Source organism: Leucopleurus acutus (genome assembly GCF_964270905.1).
Source record: "Leucopleurus acutus genome assembly, chromosome: 17".
Taxonomy (NCBI): Eukaryota; Metazoa; Chordata; class Mammalia; order Artiodactyla; family Delphinidae; genus Leucopleurus; species Leucopleurus acutus.
Window position 1 is genome coordinate 24,299,513 of NC_139159.1, and position 21,464 is coordinate 24,320,976.

The following is a 21,464-nucleotide window of genomic DNA, read 5'->3' on the forward strand; positions in this document are numbered from 1 at the left end:
TTCTACCATCTCTGTCACCTCAGTATTGGCTGCTATTGTCTTTTTTTCACTCAGTTTGAAATCTTCCTGGTTCTTGGTATGACGTGATTTTTTTTTATTGAAAGCTGGACATTTGGGGTATTATGTTATGAGACTCTGGATTTTATTTAAACTTTCTGTTTTAGCTGCCTTCCTCTGATACCACTCCAGCAAGGGAAGGGAAAGACTATGTCATTATTGCCACATCAGGGGAGAATTAGGTTCCCCACTACACCTCCACTGACATCTGAGAGAGGGACAGATAGGGATGCTGGGCAGGGGGAGTTCTGGCTCTCCACTAGGTCCCTACCCCACGCCTTCCTGTCTGGGAGGAACAGTGTTACTGCTTCCTATGTGGTCTCCACTGACACCACCCTAGTGGTTGGGAGGTGTGCAAATCCGGGCTCCTCGTGTGGTTTCCACTTACACAGGGGTGGAGGTGGCAGGTTTTGTTACTACCCGGCAGCAATCAAAGTCCTGGTTCCCTACTTCTCAGCCTTCTGTGACACTACCCGGGGGGGAGTGGGCTGGGTGCTTCCTTAGAGCCTGGCAAGGCTAGAAGTCCAGGCTTCCCAGTCAGCCTTTGCTGACAGGGTGGGACCACAGTTTTTTCTGTGATGTTTGGCTGGAGGAAAGCGGCTGGTGTCAAAAAGCTTTCTGTCTTGCTAGGGTGTCCCTGTTCTAGTCTTTTGGCTAAAGAGGACAGGCTTTGGTTGTTGTCATTGTTGTTTTGTCTGTTCCTGTTGTTTCCTGATGGCCAGCTTCTCCGACTCTAAATTTGATGTATTTTGCCAAATATATGAGGCAAAAAGAAAACCCATGTAACTAATCATCATGTCACTCCCTGGGTCTTGAGGTCTTCACCTTTCACAGTCTCCTTACGTTTGTTTTACAGAGTGTCTAGGGGTTTTAGTTACACTTTGTCAGGATAACAGGGAAAAAGTATGTCTACTCCACCTTTCCAGAAGCATAAGTAGTCCTTCCTTCCATTTTGAGGTTAAAATTAGAAAACTTATCAAGCAAGGAAACTGCACTTATTGTGTTGAGGACACTACATGAAGTAGCTGCAAAGTTTACAGGAAATCAATTTCAAATACTTATCAAATAATTTAAGGAAAACTTTAAAGTTTTGCCACGGCATTTAACCCATAAAAAAACAAATTGACAAAGAGTATATTTTAACTGTTCTCAAAAAATACCCAATGATTTTAGTTACCTTTGTATTTGAGGATAGTTTAAGAAAAAGAAAGGGACTTTTTCTCTGTGGGCAATGTTTTGCAATTAGTTACCCAAAATACCGAGGTTTTTTAGTTCTTTTCCTACTTCAGTCATTATCTGAAGGCTTCTTTCTTTCCTAAGCTGTCTGTAAGAATTAGCTGCATGGATATTACGTGTGATGATACTTATATTATCTGAAAGCTTTTCTCTCACATCACCTCTTTATAGAATTTAAGAGAACTAGATGCGTGCTACAGGACGGCAGACAGAATCCCAATATTACATCTATTTTCCTTTAATCAGCCCTTTATTTTTAGAGAAAATGGACAGAGTAGCAAAAGCACAGCTAAAAGTAAATAAAAGTCTGTTGAGAACACATTGAGATGAAGTCTGTTGTCAACAGAAATTCCTTTTTGCAGATCAATGTGAAGGATTACTCTTTAAATTTTGTTTTAAAAAGTGTTCAAATTACGTAAGATATAGTAAGTAGCAAGAAATGCACAAATTAGAATAACCTTCAAATAGATAAAGGCACTTGAGAACAACCTAAGAGGAGCTCTGAGTTAGGAGGCTTGGGCATTCACTTGGAACAGTTGTGGGAAAATCAGGGTTTGGATTTTGTGTTCCACTTGCCAATTAGAAGCAAATGGCAACTCCTCAGGGTAGACTCTAAATTCACCACATTATTTCTTCACATAGCCATTCTCCCTTCCTTGGGTGAACAGAAGGGAAACGCATGGTACGGTACTCAGTGAGATGTAAAATAAGGATTAACAAGCCATTCTGGCGATTTAGCAAAAATTAAGATTCATCCACCAGCTTGACTCATAGCCAATCTGGCAAGAAAGCATCCTAGAAAGCAAACTAACAGTGAAGTGACAAGCAGCACAAAAAAAATGAAATAACCCACAGAAGCATTAAAATCATGAAAAGATGTATTGTGTTCTGTGATCAACCAAGTCCACTGCTAGAAAAACAAGAGTCCATTCTGTACTCAATAAGCTAGTCCAAAACAGCCCACTGTACAATCTGCTTAAGGAAACAAACAGTACATGCCACTACCTATCTCCACACAAGAGAATTTATCAGTGGAGAGGAACACACATGATGGTGTGGACACTTATTTTCCCTTTATGTGAAAAGGACACGTGAGATATCCTGATAGAGCTGAGGTGTGGCAGCATAAGAAAGAACCCTCAGCCTGGAGCCCGGCACTGCAGGCGGTCACTTGGATGTGCCCGGCAGCCGGCGATGCTGACGACACAGAAAGGAGATTCTGTGTGCTGCCCACCAGGGTTTTAAGACTTTAGACAGTTATAGGAAGGGAGGCATTGTAATGCCATTGGACTCATCCCAAGATACATCAAGGATCAGTGAAAAACTTAAGTGAAAAACTGATTTAAAACTTAAGGTTCTTGGGAATTCCCTGGCAGTCCAGTGGTTAGGATATGGGCTTTCACTGCCGTGGACCCGGATTCAATCCCTGGTCGGGGAATTAAGATCCCACAAGCCACGTGGAGCGGCCAGAAAAACCCACAAAAAAACAAAAAAAAAAACCTTAAGGTTTTTCAGCACTACACATTTACTCTAAGTTTAAGATATTTTAACATTGCCTAATTACCTCATGTTTTTTCAAAAATAGCTCTTCAATATCTATTATCTTAAGAGGGCTTCAGATTTGGGTGCACATCTTTGATTATGTATTATTTACATGCCAACTCCTTCCTAAAAGGATTTGAAACAGTCTCAGTGATTCATCAATTTATGAAAAAAATGTACTAAACTCAAGGGCATGTGTTGTAATAGTGACTCACTAAAATTACAACTGGATATCAACGCTACATTCATGATCTTTAATCACCCAAAGTCCATTTTTCTCCAAAAGAAGAGCTCTTAGAACTAAAATTAACATTCTATAATCATTATTAATTGGGGATTTTTTCTAACCTCTCTATTTGTTTCCCTAGTGCATATAACCCTAATGTGTTTATCCTTGTTATGGGTCAATAGCAAAACGATTATGTTATCTTTGGGTGTAATAAGAGTAAACTGGGTAAGGAGACCTGGAAAAATAGTTGGAAAGTGCTATAAGCCTTTAAAAAGAAGCCAAATACATCTGGCTTGCCAAACAAACATTTAAACCAAACTACTACACACACATTCAGAAAAAAAGCTAGCTTAACATGCCAGCAGAAAGATCCAGAGATGCTAAGCTCTAACAAGGGCAAGGGAAAGTTATTATCAAAAATGTCCAAATAAAGACTTTGGACAAAATGAAGAAGTTTATTTACCATCCTTAGGGGAAAAAAGTTAAATCAGTAATGAACTCTTTCTTTCTTGGCAATAAAGGCCGGTCTATTTGTTTTTCGCTTTCTTGGAAATCACTGTACCAAATTTTTACTGTTCCCTCTTGAAATTCAATGTGCTAAAGTATTTTACAAGTGGAGATTGATCACAACTCTGTCAAGAACTGTGAAGGCTCTGAGATTTTATCCAACTTGTAAGCTAACAAATTGGTCTGCCACATATCATGGATGCTGTAAGAAGACACAAGACTCTTGGGTCAGAGGCAAAGGGTTGTATTACTTGCAGTCTGGCAAGCAACCAGCACAAGTTTCCTGTTTAGTCACTTCTGCTTGGTGCTCAGGTCCCAGGGGTGCTACAGAGGGGCTCAGGTGGGTGCTGTGCTTATAGTGGGTTTGCATCACACCTAAAGAACCCTGAGTTTGGGGAACATTATGGAGCCTTGCCCTAGAAGGAAACATTTTTATATTGGACAGTAAATAAACCTACCCTTTGCTCTGAATGTAGACACTATCTCTGTCTTCTAAGGCTATTTACATCACAAACATCCTTGAAAAAATAGTGCATCTACTTGCAAGACATGCGGAAACGTGAGAGACCTGTCCCAATACTCTCATTGAAAACAAACAAACAAAAACAAACAACAAAACCTGTGAAAATTGATTGAAATTGCACTACATTTACACGTTAATCTGGGGAAGGACCGCATCTTTCCTATACTGAGTTTCCCAATCTATGAACACTGTATGTCTTTCCATTTACTTAGGTCTTTTATGTGTTTCAAATAAAGTTTTATAATTCTCTTCATAAAGGTAAGAGCCTTCTTGAGTCCTTGTAGGTTTCTATTGCTAATGCAAATGATATTTTTATATTATTTAAAACAATCTAAAACAACTGTCTAATTCTCCCAGGTATATAGGAACACCATGACGATATAGCCCACAGTCTTTCTAAACTGTCTCCCAGGTAACTCCTGGAACTCCTTCTCTGCTTTATCCATCAGTCAACAGCATTCCGCAAATATTCAGTGAGTACCTTACTACATGTCCTTGGAGTGGATTATAAACACAGCTAAGCATTTATGGAGCTCTTACTGTGTCCCAGGTACTATACTTATGCTTTCTATGTAGTAGCTCTTTTATTTCTCAAAACACTGTATAAGATAAATTCTGTTATTTACATAAGGACAACAAAATAGAATATGTAACTCGTCCAAGATCACACGTTGGTAAGTGGAAGAATATGCTAAATGTCTTCAAAGAATTTCCAGTCAGTCCAGCCTTAAGATTTATGTATGTGTGAAAATTTCAAGTCCTGAATAATAGTGATTTTCCTCTCCAGTCGGGAGTTTCCGGGATTGGTTGAAATGGGGCTCTGGCCCTCCAGTCAGGAAACTTACACTGAAGTTCTGCCTCACACCGCCTAGCTTTTTTTTGTGTGTGTGTGGTACGCGGGCCTCTCACTGTTGTGGCCTCTACCGTTGCAGAGCACAGGCTCCAGGTGCACAGGCTCAGCGGCCATGGCTCACGGGTCCAGCCGCTCTGCGGCATGTGGGATCTTCCCGGACCGGGGCACGAACCCGTGTTCCCTGCATCGGCAGGGGGACTCTCAACCACTGCGCCACCAGGGAAGCCCCACCTAGCTTTTTAATGGGGGCAGGCAAGTAATGTACCTGCTTAAGTTTTCGTTTTCGACACCACAATGAAAATGCTGCTTGCTCTATCAATTTCACAGGCTTTGAAGGGAAAGTGAGAAAAGAATAGCAAATTGTGTAAAATGTCATAAAACGTAGATGAAGTGCAAATTGTTCTAAAAATGCAGGTTTCGATCCTTACTCTCTGACTTAGGCAGTGTCTCTATAACATCCTGTCATCCTGTTTATATCTTCATTTCAGAATCAATTCAGCAAATGTTTGATCGGTTACTATAGAACAGATTCAACACTAGACACTGGGGAAATAAACATTAATATGTTGTGAGGTCTGCCTTCAAGGGACTTACAGTCCAGCGGGAGAAAGAGAGACCACTAACGGGGCGATTACAATAAAGTGTGAGCTGCTCTGGGTAAGGGATACTCTAAACAAAGCATTATGGGAATGCAAATAAAGGACATCTAAACCAGATTCACCTGGAGTGGCTGGACAAGCAGGGACAGCTGCTCAGAGAAAGGGGCACCTGAAGAGGGAAGCAAGAGTTAGTTAAGGTAGTTAAGGGATTCAGGGAATAGTTTATGCAAAGTCTCCGGACACATTTAAGGAACTTTGAGTTGATGTACAACTAGAACACAGAACACACAGGAAAGTGTAACAAATGAGGCTGGATTTGAAACAGAGCAGGACCCCATGGTCCTTCCCCCCATGGTCCTCTGTTCGCCTTTTGTCTGTGGAAAAACCTCAGCCAAAGAAGAAGTTTAATCAGAGAAGTAAGAAAATGCAGAAACAAAGGAAAGCAGTCAAACGGGACAAAACAAAAATAGCTTAGTCAGTAAGTAGAGTTAAGGACATTCAGCTTCTTCTCAAGGGGGCTAAAGATGATATTCTGAGCCGTATCCTGTGCGCTGTCCTATAGAGACTGAGACCTCCACCAGGTGAAAGAAGTTAACTACAAGATGACCAGACTATAGCCATGACATAAGCTGCCACGATTCTAGGAATTGGACTGAAGAAAACGGGAACAAACCGACCCTGGAACTGAAGACTAACTGTACTTAAAACAATCATGATGACGCTGGTCAGACCACCGATGACCAATTTCAAGATGACTGTCAGAGCTGACTGTGCTGTTTTTGCATGTAGCCCCCTCCCTTCACCTATAAAAGCTCCTGCCTATTGACTGTCGGTGGGGGGGAGTCGGCCTTTGGACAGGCGTCCGCCCTCCCACCCCCTACAGGTTACCAGCATACAAAATAAAGCAAACTTTCCTTTCCACCAACCTTGCCCCTTTACTGGCTTTTGAGCGGCAAGCGGCCAGACCCCACTTTCAGTTACAGATTGACAATCAGGGACCAGATCACGAAAGACTCTGTATGCCACGCTAAGGAGTTAGCACTCTTGCCTGGAGACCACTTTCAGAAAAATCAATGAAGAATTTTAAAGAATGGCATGAACAAGTCGGCATGTGAGGTAATTCTCCCTGGCACCGGTGCAGAAAACAATATAGTTCTGGCTAAGTATGGCAGAATGGAGACCAGTTAGAAAACTTCAAAAATCATATTCAGCCATATGCCATCCAGATGATAAGACCCTAAACTAAGAGAATGGCAAAGGGATTTGAAATTCAAAGGCAGATTCAGTACTTAATAGACACAGTGTATAAAACTTGGTGGCCAAGGGCTATGAAGAGTGAAGGATTATAGATAGAGGCCTCAGAGTGACTTCCTGTTTGATTTATCAGATCTACTGAACGGGTGATGGTAAGTAAGGTAAAGACTACAGGAAGAGATAAACTGTGGCAGAAGACAGTATACGGGGGCAGACCGATTAGCTGGGTGTTTGAACATGTTAAGTTAGAATATCATACAGCGAATATTCATTTTGTGTCAAGCACCAAGGGGAACTCTGAAAGAAGCACTAAACGCAATTCTTTTCCTCTACGGTCTGGTTAAGAATAAACATATATGGGGCTTCCCTGGTGGCGCCGTGGTTGAGAGTCCGCCTGCCGATGCAGGGGACACGGGTTCGTGCCCTGGTCCGGGAAGATCCCACATGCCGCGGAGCGGCTGGGCCTGTGAGCCATGGCCGCTAAGCCTGCGTGTCTGGAGGCTGTGCTCCGCAACGGGAGAGGCCACAACAGTGAGAGGCCCGCGTACCGCAAAAAAAAAAAAAAAAAAAAAAGAATAAACATATATGAATAAACTATTCACGGCAATACTTGATAAATGCTAGGGTCAATGAAACCTGCAACAGTGAGTGGCCAATTTTATCAATGAGTGGTACCACAGTAGTTGTATCCTAGATCATAGGGTGAAGCAATAAACACTGACAATATTAGTTTGGACACCTGTCTGAATAAAGATAAATCCATTTATGAATATTAAAATGACATCACTTTCTACAATGAGGCTTCAGAGAAAAACATTTATTCTGAATATGATTTCATCTTTGTCAGATATGACAAATCCATAGAATCTTTGCATCTCAGAGCAAAGAGGTTTCTAAATGTCAATCAACTAATCATTAAATGTCGATGTCCCTCCACAGATTCAGCAATATTAGCTTGGTCCAGAATTTTATCCCTTGTCACAGAACTGATCTGACAACTGCCTTGTAAATTAAGTTCACCATTAGAAGCATGTGTTTGCCAAGATCATACAGAAAAAAGAACTAAGAAAATTATTTCTCAAGTCAATGGCATATGTAAATACCTCAATTAGAAGGGTGTATAATCTGATTTAACACTTCATTCTTTAATCCATAACTGATCTCAAAACTGGTGTCATTTTCTTGTGGTGGTGAGCTCCAACAGAGAAATCACAGGAAAACAGAGGGAGTGAAGCATAGAACATGAGCTCTATCAGATCTCCCTTAAACCCCAACTCAGACTTCCTCGATTCCTGACACAGGCAAGTCACGCCACGACTTCGACTAGATTTCCTCTCCTACGAAGTGGGAATTGTGAGGCCTTAATGATACACTGTACATTAATGTGCTTGAACAATACTTGGTTTTCAATTAATGTTTAATGAATGGAGTCTCCAAGACACATACTGAACAAAACAAACTATAAAACGAAGAAAATGATATGCTAACAATACATGACCTTTTTTGGCACCATCAAAACCAGCTGCACAAAAACAGAACTGTGTACCTGACACGAGGCTGCCCCAGGTAAGTCATCCTACCTCCAGTGGCTGAGCCAGAAAGCCAGGGCTTTCTTGGGCCGATAACCTAGCACAATTAATTTTAACCTGAGGGTGGTCATAAAGTCCATAAATCGGTGAATGCACATAACATATGGTATATTAATGTTACTTTACAATATACCATATCTTCTAGGACATATGTCTGTTTCCACGCTTTACAGGCAATCTACATGATCAGCACAAAATGCTTTCACTATAGTCACAGAGCCGAAGTCTCTCCCCACTTTACAAATCCACTGTTCTTTAAACTGCAGTTAAAGCTCTGCTTTTCTTTTCACTTCAAGATTGTCACTGAGGTTCCTCTTTTGCTTGCAGACAAATGCGGGCAGGTGGGGGGGGACATTTTGATTTCACAATACGATGATGCCTTGTCTTGTATGTTAGACCCCCAGAGGTGGCCCTAAGCCCACCTCCCGCCATTAATGATGGAAATGAGACTAACCCCCAGCAACAAGTAACAAAATGTCCCTTTGGGAAAACCTGTGACAATCATGCTGGGGCCTGTAAAGGCCAGCCTTTCCTCTGCCAATTCTGCAGGACTTAAGAGTCAGGCTTCAAGGGAGACAGAGCCCCTTCCTCGCTTCCAGGAAGCTCATTCAAGCTGGGCTCATGCCCGAGGCAGGCAATTCACGACTGGGGTCCAGCGTGGGTGGTGGCTGACATCCTAGTACATGTTAGTCTACAGCTCACAGCCGTCCTGCCCTTGCCTGCTGCAGGGGCCCAACGGAGGGGGCGTGGCAGTGCGGAGGGGGGCACCCTGCTCTGGGAGAATTTTTTTCTTGCTCTCTTTTCATGTTCCTCCTCTCTACATATTCCCCAGGGGCAAGGGTGTGTTATGAGCTGTGTTTCCCCAAGATTCGTATGTTGATAGTCCTAATTCCCAGTACCCCACAGTGTGACTGTATTTGGAACTATGGCCTTTGAAGAGGTAACTAAGTTAAAATGAGGTCATTAGGGTGGGCCCTAATCTAATCTGATGAGTGTCCTTATACGAAGAGGCGATGAGGACACACAGACAGACATCAGGGATGCACGTGCCCAGAGGGACAATGTTGTGAAGAGGTATCCAGGGGACAACCATGTGCAAGTAGAGAAGACTCCTCAGAGGAAACCAACCCGGCTGGCACGTTGGTCTTGGAATTCCAGCCTCCAGAACTGTGAGGATATAAATTTCTGCTGTTCAAGCCATCCAGTCTGTGGTATTTTGTTATGGAACCCTAAAAAACTAAAAATACAAGATGCCTTCCTTCCCCAAAGTCAGGTCAACCTAAACTTTATTATGAGATTAAATCTCCAGATAAATAACGTTCAGTACCCTATCATCAGAAGAAAATAAAGCTGGAAGCTTCTTCACACTATCACACAAGATGGGGGCAGGCGGATAATTTATTTAAGTCAATGTGTTTTCAAGCCAGCTTTTACAGAAGATTTCTAATTATCAGTGTGCTTTTCACGCAGCAACCCTCCTCCATCTCTTCAGTATCATTTTCACAACTCTTGGTTCAAGAGCCACTTAAGAAATAAATGATTCATGGCAACTGAAAGCACGATAATTTTCTGTGAGGCAAGATGGTTGGGTTTCTAGGTCTATGAGGTGATTAAAAACTGCTACCCCTTAAACCTCTTAACTTCTTTTATGGAAAAAAGGCAAAAAGAGACCCAGAAAGATGGATGAAGATCAAATCTCTCCTTTGTAATATACATCCCCCACCCCCACCCCAGGACTTAAAATTCTACCCTTAAGAAAGAAAATTACACTTTTCCTTCAGAAAAGCCAGACATTTCTGGTTCTGTTCCAAGATGAGATGTATCAAGTCCTAGGTGTGAGAGAAGGCCATGTTCATTCATGAGACGGATTAACCCACAAAGGATTTCTGAATTCTGCAGAGCTGTTCTTCCCAACTTCACGCAGGCAGGACTGGCTACAAAAAGGGGCAGATCACTTCGCCAGTCAAAACATGCACCAGCGGTGTGATCTCGGGCCAGATGCTTAATCACACAGCCTGTTTCCTAATCTGTAACCCAGGGAGCATACAATCTATTTACAGGGTTGCTGTGAGAGTTACATGGGATATTCAGGTAAGCACCATCCTCAGACACAATATTTCTCAAAAATCGGTCCATGGACTCCATGCTTAAAAGCTGGAGGCTTAATGAGGTCTTGGGTCCCACTTCACGTCACTGGACCAGGTTAGGGTCTGGAAATCAGCACTTTGAACACGCATTTTAACAAGTGAATTGAGGCCGCGAGGCCCAATCTGAGTCAGGACAGAGGGCAGAAGAGGAGCCCAAGAACAGCGTTTTAGCATCTAGTCAGCAGGCTGCCCGCTCTGTTCTCAGCAGGTACCCTGGTTCCAGGATCCGGGCTCCAGCCCGAGGCACCAGCATCCCTGTCCTCGTTCTGGTTCACCTTTTGTCCTGCTCTGAAGTGATCTTCCTAAAATACAAACCTGGCTAGGCTGCTCCCTGCTCCGGAGCAGCCCCACTGCCACTCTCTGCCCTCCTTCTGGTCTCCTCTGACTGCCTGAGTCTGCTCTGGCCAGGCTGGTCTCTGAATTCCGGCCAGCTCTGCTTGCTTTGCTCACAGTTCAGCCTAAATGGCACCTCTTCCAGGGCGCCCTCCCTAACTGCCCGGTCACTCCCAGTAATAGTAATACATTCCACTTTTCTGCCTAGAACTTAATACCTGCTGATATTCCCTTGTTTGTGTGGTTGTCTCCTCCCACTAGAAAGAGTAGATACAGCTTGTTTGTTTCTCTATCCACTGCCTATCATGGTGCGTGGAACACAGAAAGAACTCAATAAGCGCGTGCTGAATGGATGAACCTGTTAATTAATCACTGGCCTGCACTGCCAGCCTTGGCAAGGCTCTCACGCTGTATGCAGGAGGCTGACAGAAGAGTTGCATTTTTACATGGAAGCAGACAACTGCGGTACAGTTTGCATTATACAGTATCTGTGCTCAGGGGAAAGTGTTACAGAAATACAATTTCTATAAACTGATCCCGTTAAAGAAAGCTGGCATTTAAATCATTCCTATATCTTCATAGTGGTTTGTAAAGTGAAGCATTTCTTTTTTCTTTCTCACAGCTGAATTTTCCAAAAATTTCACGAGAAGCCCTTAAAACAGTTAGCTGTGCGTACTTGTCATCAATGCCAAAATCACCTCACTTACATTTTCCTATTTACTGATACAAATAAAAGTATTGTCATTGTCTTTGGAACAAAATATCCCTTAACAAGAAAGCAGTAGGGTCCAGGGAGTACTGTAAACCCACTCATGTTATAACTGTTCGCAGCTCCTTTAGAAACTGTGGGACAATGGAGCACATCCAAAGGCTCTTGGGCACTGTTCTCGGGAAAATGGACGTGCATTGGGACCACAGAACGTCTAGAAAAGAGGCATTATAAAGAGAGCTTTTATAAAGAAAGCTATTCAAATGCATTTCTGTCCAACTCCTGGACTCATTATTGTGTAAGGAAAGATTTCAGAGACCCATAGGTACATTAAGAATAAAAGAAAACTATGAATAGATGACAGTTCCATTTTAGTACTGGCTTCCCCTCTCCCACTAATTCAGAAAAATTATATTCTATACAATCGTTTCCCAGCAAAGACCCTGCCACCCATCTTTCTCGCAAAGGAAGGGCAAAGTGAAAATCTCCACTTGGGAACTTTAATTGGTTCTCCTGCGTGTGTCATTGTGGGGAGTGAGATGCAAAGGAACTAGCAGCAGATGAGGCGGGAGGGCGCCTGGCTTCGGGTTACAGAGAGTTACAAAAAGGAAAAAGGAAAATAGTTGGTTGCAAGGCTGGAAGCGAAATTATGAAAGGAAAATCAGACCCCTGGGTGCAGCCCCATGAGGAGATAAGTACAGGCTTCACCCGAAATGGTTTCTGGCCTGCTGGGGACACATGGCCACCCGGGATTTACGGATGAGAACACAGTCCAAGAGGGAGAAGTTGTCACACCAGCCGGGAGGCTGGAGGTGCCACTTACAGAAACCCGTGCCCCTGAGCTGAAACTGAACGTAAAGCAAGGGATGAGGGAGTCTTTAAAAATATATATATTTTTAAATTGACATATAGTTGATTTACAGTATTGGGTTAATTTCTGCTGTACAGCAAAGTGATTCAGTTATACATATATATACATTCATTTTCATATTCTCTTCCATTATGGTTTATCACAGGATATTGAACATAGTTCTCTGCTCTACAGTAGGACCTTGTTGTTTATCCATTCTATCTATGGATACAAAAGCTTACATCTGCTAACCCCAAACTCCCCCTCCATCCCTTCCCCAACTCCCTCCCGCTTGGCAACCAAACTTCCCTCCTGGTCTTTCTACAATGGCTAATTACCCTTAACAACAGACAGGTGTCCTGCCCTCCACACTGGTGGTTCTAAGTGATGGCTGCAACCCCTGGGGGAGCTTTCAAGCACCACCAAGGCAGAGCCCCCACCCTCCACCCCCAAGGGTATGTTAATCAGAATCACTGGGGGCGGGCCCTGGGTGTCAGGAAGCAGTAGACCTCCCCAGGTGATGCTTTTTGCAGCCAGTGTGGAGAACCATCGCTCTAAAGGCAGCAGGAGAGAAAGAAGGAGAGAGACAAGATAAGAGGGATCAGAGGGTCCACCCCAACAGAGGGGGTCAGCATCCCTGCAGCACGAAGAGGGTGAGGGCCTATTTAAAGGAGGAAGAAAGTGCAGCAGTAACAAGGTGGGGCCCCTGTGCGCTGTCAGCCCTTTGACAACAGGAAATGTGGTAACAACCAGAAATGTATGAAAACTCAGGGAAGGCGCCTGGCGAGAGAAGACAGACTTGTCCTGGCAAAACCAAGCCAGGACAAGTTGAGCTATTTAAGTTGGGAGATACGAGAGAAGATGAATCTTGGTTGTAAAACCTGGGAGGAGACTGTCTGCTGAAGCTGGAGTAGGAGGTGGGTGTCAACCAAGACACCCCAGAATGAAGTCTACACTAGAAAAAGCGGGCTGTGTACTTCCATTACCAAATGGCAATGATTCAACACCTTTGCACATTGATGGTTCCCCTATAGATAGAAACTTTGGCGTCACACTAGAAAAGAGAACTTAAAAAAAAAAACAGAAAAAGAGGTAGCAAATAATATCATGTTCCTGAGTGCCTACTACCTTTGCCTCACATTGCCCTTTAAGAATTTAGTACTGCCTGGACGAGGTTTTGAGTCTTCAAAAGGCAAAATTCTTGGATGTCCCTATAAATTTTTTTTCTGATGCCGGTGCAATACTGCACTCTTTTTCTTATTTGCAGAAATTGGGTCCCCTTGCTCGTAAATGGGCCCTACAGTCTGTAGTACATTCTGCCTAAGTAAAGCTGCCATAAGGACATGCACACTCACATGCCACAAAAGGAAATTTACACATTGATTGAAATACTCAATACTCATTCTACAGCTCCCTAGGAGCGCCACTGGGAAGGTCAGCTAAAACCCACTGCCACACAGTTACAGCTGCACCACTGGAATCTGGAAATTAACATGGATGTGAAATTCATGATTAAAAGACTAACAAGGTTAGCTAAATGCCATTAGGCAAATTATATAAGATTATGTAAGATTTTTGAACGATTTGGAACAAGTCTGAAATGTCTTGCTTTGGACGGGTGTCCTCCTTCTAAGTCGTGAGCCCAGTAAACACCCTCTTGTCATTAACTTCATGTCTATCTTTCTTGAATTCTAAATATCTTTATCTCAAGAGAATTGACTCTAGTGGACTCCCTACCCTGGTTTTTCTCTCTTCCTATAGCTGTTCAGTCTCACTGCCCATAATTTTGTGATGGGTGTGAAGGTTACCAAGCATGAGTCTGGGGCTACCTGGAATGATAGCTACCATTGTTACCTTTGGATTTTTCTTCGAGGACATCTTTTTGACCCCTAAAAGCTATCTTCATCATCCAGAGTCCTGGGCCTGGGGGGGCTGGACTGGATGGACATGGCTATACTCCAGCAGGGAGGTGAAACCACAAACCATAAGAGAATAAGGATCTGGCTGGCGATAACACATCCATACCTGACCTTCATCCACAAAAACTGAACAGCTAACTTGGCATTTTGTCAAGTCTGATGGGAAGTTAATGATGTGAAAGAAAGACAAGTATACCCATGGCTAAGCTGTATGAAGTGCGTATGTGGCAGAGGAGATTGGGTGGGGAGGTGCTGAAAAGAGGATGGGACAATTATTTGAAATGTAATATCCTGGGATACACTGCGACAGGTTCATAAACCTTTATCCACAATTTTGAAATGCAAAACTCTGTGAAAACAGTTTCTTTGTTACTTTGCTACCAAACGAATTTGTTCCAAACCCTGACCTGAGCTGACAGGACTTTTTCTGTCCAGCTAAATGTGAATATTCATCTACTTTGCTCCAGAAATGACTGTGTTTCCTGAGTCCCATGGGAGTATTACATAACCTACACTATACAATCTGCATTCCCTTTCTAAGATTCTAAAAGACATTTAGCCCCAAAGGGTTTGGCTACATACAACTGTTGCTGACCTGCATACAACTCCCAAACAGGTGAGTTCTCCAGATTTAATCCTTCCACCGTTTTCCCACATCATGAAGGTATTTCCCTGACCTCAGCTTTTCAATGATTTCTACAACATTATTTTAGTAGACAGATTCACAGGGAACAAAACAGGACAAGGCTGAAAAACAGGCATACTACATACGATTTCACATATGCCGCCTTAAACACACGTGCTCATCCTTTCCTTTGTCACATTTTTCACTGTATCAGTCTGGGAGTTCTGATACTGAGTGTACCCAATCCTGTGCCGTAGCATGTGTATGGTATGGGTAATATGAAAAACAGAAACGTGATGCTGATCTTCAAAAAGAAGATATCAAACTACATTTTAACTGTAAAAATTAATATTCCAAATGATATGTCCATAGATTTGCCTTTTAGCAAATGGACACAGAAAGTGAGGCAGAAAAGAGAAAAAGATGGAAAGATTAGTGCTTGCCTGGGGCTGGCAATGAAAACACAGAATGACCACAAACGGGCACAAGGGATCTTTCTGGGGTGATGGAAAAGCCCTAAAACTGAATGGTGATGGTAGTCCCATAACTCTGCAAGTTTACTACAAATCTGTGAATTGTACACTTAAAAGAGGAGACTTTTATGGCATGTAAGTTATACCTCAATGAAGATGTGAAAAAACTAATATCCTAAATTTCTAAAGTAACACTTTTTCTGTCTACACCTCATCTTTTTTCCTGATGTTTCAAATTAATACCAGTTCAAATAGGGGGAGAAGGGTGCAATAAATTGGACCCATTCCTGATTATGAAGGGAAAAGGAAAAATCTTGCTCCCAAATGACTAATTTTACATCTAGCCAGAGAAGATGAGTTCTTCCAGATATTCCCCTATATTTAGCAAATGAAATAGAAATTATTTCTATTTTAACATGCCACACATCCCTCTCTAATTACAGCATGCATCACATCAAACAGTAGTATTTTGTTTACCACTCATCTTGCAAAGATAGTGGAAACTCCTAAGGACGATGCCAGTCTTCACAGTATTTTCAGGACCTAGGAGGTATTCAATATATGATTATATTGAATGCACGGATCTCTTCACCAGAACCATTGAACACATTACCATTTGCTTGAACAATATAAAGCAAATTAAAAAGACATTCCTTACTTTCCAGATCAGGGCTTCTCAACCACAGCGCTACTGACATTTTGGCCCTGATAATTCTTCCCTGTGGAGGGCTGTTCTGTGCATTGTAGGACGTGTAACAGCATCCCTGGCCTCTACTCATTCACTAGATGTCATTAGTAGCCCTCACGTCCCTACCCCCTACCCTTGTCCAATAGCTGTGACAACCAAAAATGTCCTGAGACACTGCCACATGTCCTCTGGGTAGCAAAGTCACCCTTCGTGGAGAACCATAGCTTTAAATAGAAAGAGTATATGACACATCAGATCAAACTGTTGTGTTCGTGTTTCAACAGTGCTTTTCATGTTATCACTTCCTAAAGCTAGCGAGAACATCAAGACAGAAAAAGCATAAACCTAGCAAATGATGTTCCTCTGACCACAGGCCTTGGCCTATAATGGGGAGAAGAAAAGAAGTTCTTTCTACTCTCCTTGTAACTGTGGAGATGCAAAAGACTTGTTTTGATCCAAGGCTGACAGGTTTCAGGATATGTGAAGCTGCGAAAATCCGTAAGAGATGGGTCCAAATGTCAAGTGGCCTATGGCTGTAAGACAGTAATAAAAGCAGCATGTTCACTGCCAGCACTGGGCTGTTTATTATGAACTGTATCTAGGAGAACAATTTTGAAAATGCTACTGAATATTTAATAAAAGAAAAGATCTATAATAATTCAGGTCCTGACCAGCTGCTATTAGTAAAGCACTAAGCCAGTTGGAACCTAAAGGTTAAGAACTGTGGTGACAGAAACTATTAAATTAAGTGTAAGTTTAATATTTCAGGGTTTTATTTTTCTCAGCAACCACAGTGTTTAGCAATCCTCTTCAATACACCCTGGCGCAAAATCTGAAAAGCTATTATCCATATTGTCTGCTTTTAATGAGTCTCCGGACTTTTTAGTGTCAATTCTTACTTTGGAAATATTGGGAATTTCATGCTGATGTTAAAAGTTCAAGATGTACATTTTGGGCAAAATGACTGTTATATAATACAGCAAAGAAAAAAATATTCTTAACATTACCTGAATATGCTTACATATTTATCAAGATGCGTAATACTTTACTGCAAAGCATCATTATTTTTTATTCAGGAAAAGAAAGGAGTACGCGCCTAACCTCAACACTAACAATTTAGGTGCTACAAATGACATCATTGTAGGTTTCAGCCACTTCTGTGTTTATCAGTCTATTGCATATAAGAAAGAGCAACGGTGGAAAGTTACCTGTCAATTCCTAACATTTGAAAAGGAAGCATATCTTTTAAAATCACATTTGTAAAAATATTTATATTTTTCTCTGCATGCCTATTGCTAAACATAAGCAGGTTTAGGACTCTGAAATATTAAGCATATAATTCCTAAATCCGCTAAGAGAAAGAACGTACACAATATGCAAAAGCCCTCTATTCAGTCAAGCCATAACTGTACATATAATTATGGTATTCAAATCAGATTACTAATTTAGGCGTGTTCTATCATGTCAAGTATACACTAACATAAGAAAAGTCAGAATAAAGCTGAATGGGGGGCTTCCCTGGTGGCGCAGTGGTTGAGAGTCTGCCTGCTAACGCAGGGGACACGGGTTCGAGCCCTGGTCTGGGAGGATCCCACATGCCGCAGAGCAACTAGGCCCGTGAGCCACAACTACTGAGCCTGCGCATCTGGACCCTGTGCTCCGCAACAAGAGAGGCCGCGATAGTGAGAGGCCTGCGCACGGCGATGAAGAGTGGCCCCTGCTTGCCACAACTAGAGAAAGCCGTTGCACAGAAACAAAGACCCAACACAGCAAAAATAAATAAATAAATGAATAAACTCCTAACCAACCCCCTCAAAAAATAAAACTGAATGGGAAGAAAAAAGAGGTAAAGAAAATTTAATTACTCTTTTTAGAAAATGAAAACTCCCAGCACATAAGATTAAAATATATACCTACGGAAAGATTAGTGGGAAATGCAGCTTAATTATTCCTGTTGGTGGTGAGTAGTAAATACAGTAGTGTCAAATCGCCCCAACAGGATGCTAACTCTGTGCCTTATCATATTTGCATTTGGATGAAACTGGACACATGAGGCATGAAATGGCCAAATTAACTTTCATTTTACTTCATTTGAATTTCCTCACATATGTTTATAAATATAAGATACAATAAAATCACATATAAAACACAATGCTATTTTATATTGTTATTTAAATTCTCATATACCTATACTGTAATTTCTCAACTACAATGGACTATGCTACTACAGTACGCCATGTGTAATGATAATTACTAAAGCTAAGATAGTTGCCTAACATTTTTATAAATCTTTAAAAACTTTATAAGCCTATGGTTATTTAAAAAAATCAGCATTAATAACAAAAGATCAACCAACTGAATGTCACAAATGCATAAGCCCTTTTGGATTCAGTTTTTTTCCACTGAAGCTAAAATGTAAAATTGGCACCGTGAAGCTTGAAATTGAGATTTAAAGATAAACACTGGTACCAGCGTTTTGCTACTTGCTAGAAATTGCTTTCATCTGGAAATTGCCATTTAGCAAGGCTCATAGATATTTTTTATGAAATAAAAAGATGTAGCATCATAAACTTTTCAAACAGCCATAAAATTCCATGTACATTTCATGATTCTGACACTTCTGTATATTAATAGTTAATATCTGCTTTAACAGTAGCAAAATTAGGTAAATCATAATTTTAGAATGTCAGAAGCCAAAATACAAGTTGTAAAAATAAAATAAGCTCTTTTGATTTATCCTGCATCATTTTACACTGCGTAAGAAAAAGACAAATGCTTTAATACTTTGGTATTAAATAGGGAACATAATAGCTGCTTTGGCAAGATAAAGCAAGCTACATCACTAATGTATTTGGAGAATTCAGGAATGATATTATAAAAGGAAAACCAATACTTTAAACTTAATCTGGCTGATTTATTTCACATACACGCACACATACATGTACACACAAAACGCTTCTCACCTACAACAGCCATTGCAACAACTGAAAAATAAATTTCCTTTGTATCACAGACAGCAAGTCTGACTACAATGATTTTAAAATGTTGAATCCTTTTATAACTTAGATGCTTTTTTAAAGCTTTTAAGATAATGAAAGAAAAAGATGTTCATCTGTGAAAAAAGCTTTCCCCCAGTCTGACTTAATCGCATACATTTGCATGAAGAACCTGTGGCCCACCAAATAGACTGCGGCCAAAGCAGTTTCCACTATTAGTGTTTTGAGCAGACTAATTAAAAATCCCTTAAATATTCCACACCCTAATTTTTCTTTAGTAGCTATTCATGAAGACACAGGCAACATGATGGAGTGGCAAGAAGCCAGAATTTGAAATCAGAACGCCTTATTTGGGGTCCTAGGAGCTCTACCATTCACTAGCTGTGTTATTTCCATGCAGTCATCCTAACCCTGCATTTCAGTTCCCTCATCTCTGCAATGGGAGTAATTCCACCTTTAGGTCAAAATTAAAGGATGAAACAAGTGAGGACTGAAATGCATGATATTAACTAAAACACATGGTAATTATTTCCACCATCCCCCCAAATACTCCAGCTTGTCTATAACTTAATGATGCCTGTTTTTATAAGACAAGTGAAAATTACAGGAAACTGTACTTGATATATCTCAAATAAACCAACAAGCCAAAAGGCTCATTAGTAACTCTAACAAGACTGGTTCACAGGTCCAAACCCTCCACAGATGCTGTGGCCATGATATAAGCTTTGCTTTTGTAAACTGTCAAATAATGTGTCATTATCACCTTCCCTTTCGGTGTGCTCATTCATGAATACAATGAGACATGCCTGTTATGGAGAACCAAGCACTTTATGTGCCAAGAAAGTGATTCTTTCATTCTTCCCACTTTCCCAAGTGGCCCTGTCCTGCTGTCAACGAAGGAGAAAAATGAAAGGAAAAGCAAAACAAGAAACGACAATACTATCCTATAAGCAGCTTGAGGTTGAGGGTCATGCTTTATTCGTGATTTTATTGACTTCTTTCCTTTACCCCACTCCCCGTCCACATTCCACATAGTAGGTCTTCATACTTATTGACAGGAACTAAAAGCTATATGAGAAAGAGCCACTGTCATCTGTGTAGATGCAAGCGAGGAAACAGTCAGACCTGTCCCTTTGCTCTCTGCCTTTTCTTTCTATTTCATTCCTTTTGTCACACGGCTCCCGTTCCCTCTGGCTTCTGCCACTTTGTGTCCAAGCACTTGTCGAAAACTTCCCTCACTTAATCTTACCATCCCATCTCCCTTTCTTCTGCCTGCCACCTTGGCCTTCGTCATTTTTTCATTCTACGCACCCTCCCAGGCAGATCACAACCTCAACAACTTCAAATACACGGAAGACTTGCAAACTTTTATCTCCAGCTCAGCCTCTGTCTTGAATTCCAGAACCGCAGCCTTGTGCAACTGTCAACTGAATCTCAAGCCCTGGGTGCCCCTCTTGTGCCTCGCATCACATGAATCCACCCCTGACTTCGTCACCTTCCCCCGCTGCATACTGCACCATTCTCTGTATTCACTATCACGACCAACGGCACATCTGTCCTTTCAATCACTCAAGCCAGAGCCCTGGGGAGTCATCCATCCCTAAACTCACCATCCCCTCCCTGCTTCTCCTCTCCTTCTCCGATCCCCCCACCTTGATCAGTCTGTTCAGACCTTAAAATCCACACTAGGATTCAGCAGCTTTTTTCCACAACTGCTTTTTTCCACACCACCATCCTCACATCCCAACCATTCTTTACAACACACCCAGAGTGATCCTTCTAAAAGAACGACCTGAATTCATCTGAACCAAATATGGCCCACAAGACCCTTCCCGAAGTGGCTCCAGCCTCTACTTTCCATTTCCAGCTTCACCTATTGCCCCTGATGAGTACCAGTCTTGGGGAAGTACCAGCTATTCCACAGATGTACCACCCTCTTCAGCTCCTTCATTGTGTTCTCCCTGGTCCCTCTGCTCAGAATGATTTTTGCCAGCCCATTCCCACCCTCAGCTGCCTGGTCCCCTCCAACTCACCCTTCCAGACTCAGATCCTGCCCTGCTTAAGGGAAAGTCATCTCTTTGGAGTCAGGCACCCCTGAGAGAGCCCAGCATCTTTTAGGCACTGGTTCCAACTGCTGTTAAGCGTCTTTTCCCTCCCAAGACTGAGATTCTTGAGGAAAGTGAAAGGAATCCTCTTATGTCTGAGGTTTCATCATCCAACACTATGCCTGGTATATGGATATATATCTGGTGAATGCATAAATAAGTAAATATCACTCCAACTAAATTTGACTCAAACACTGCCAAGCTTCTAGTGATCGATTATGTGTGAATGA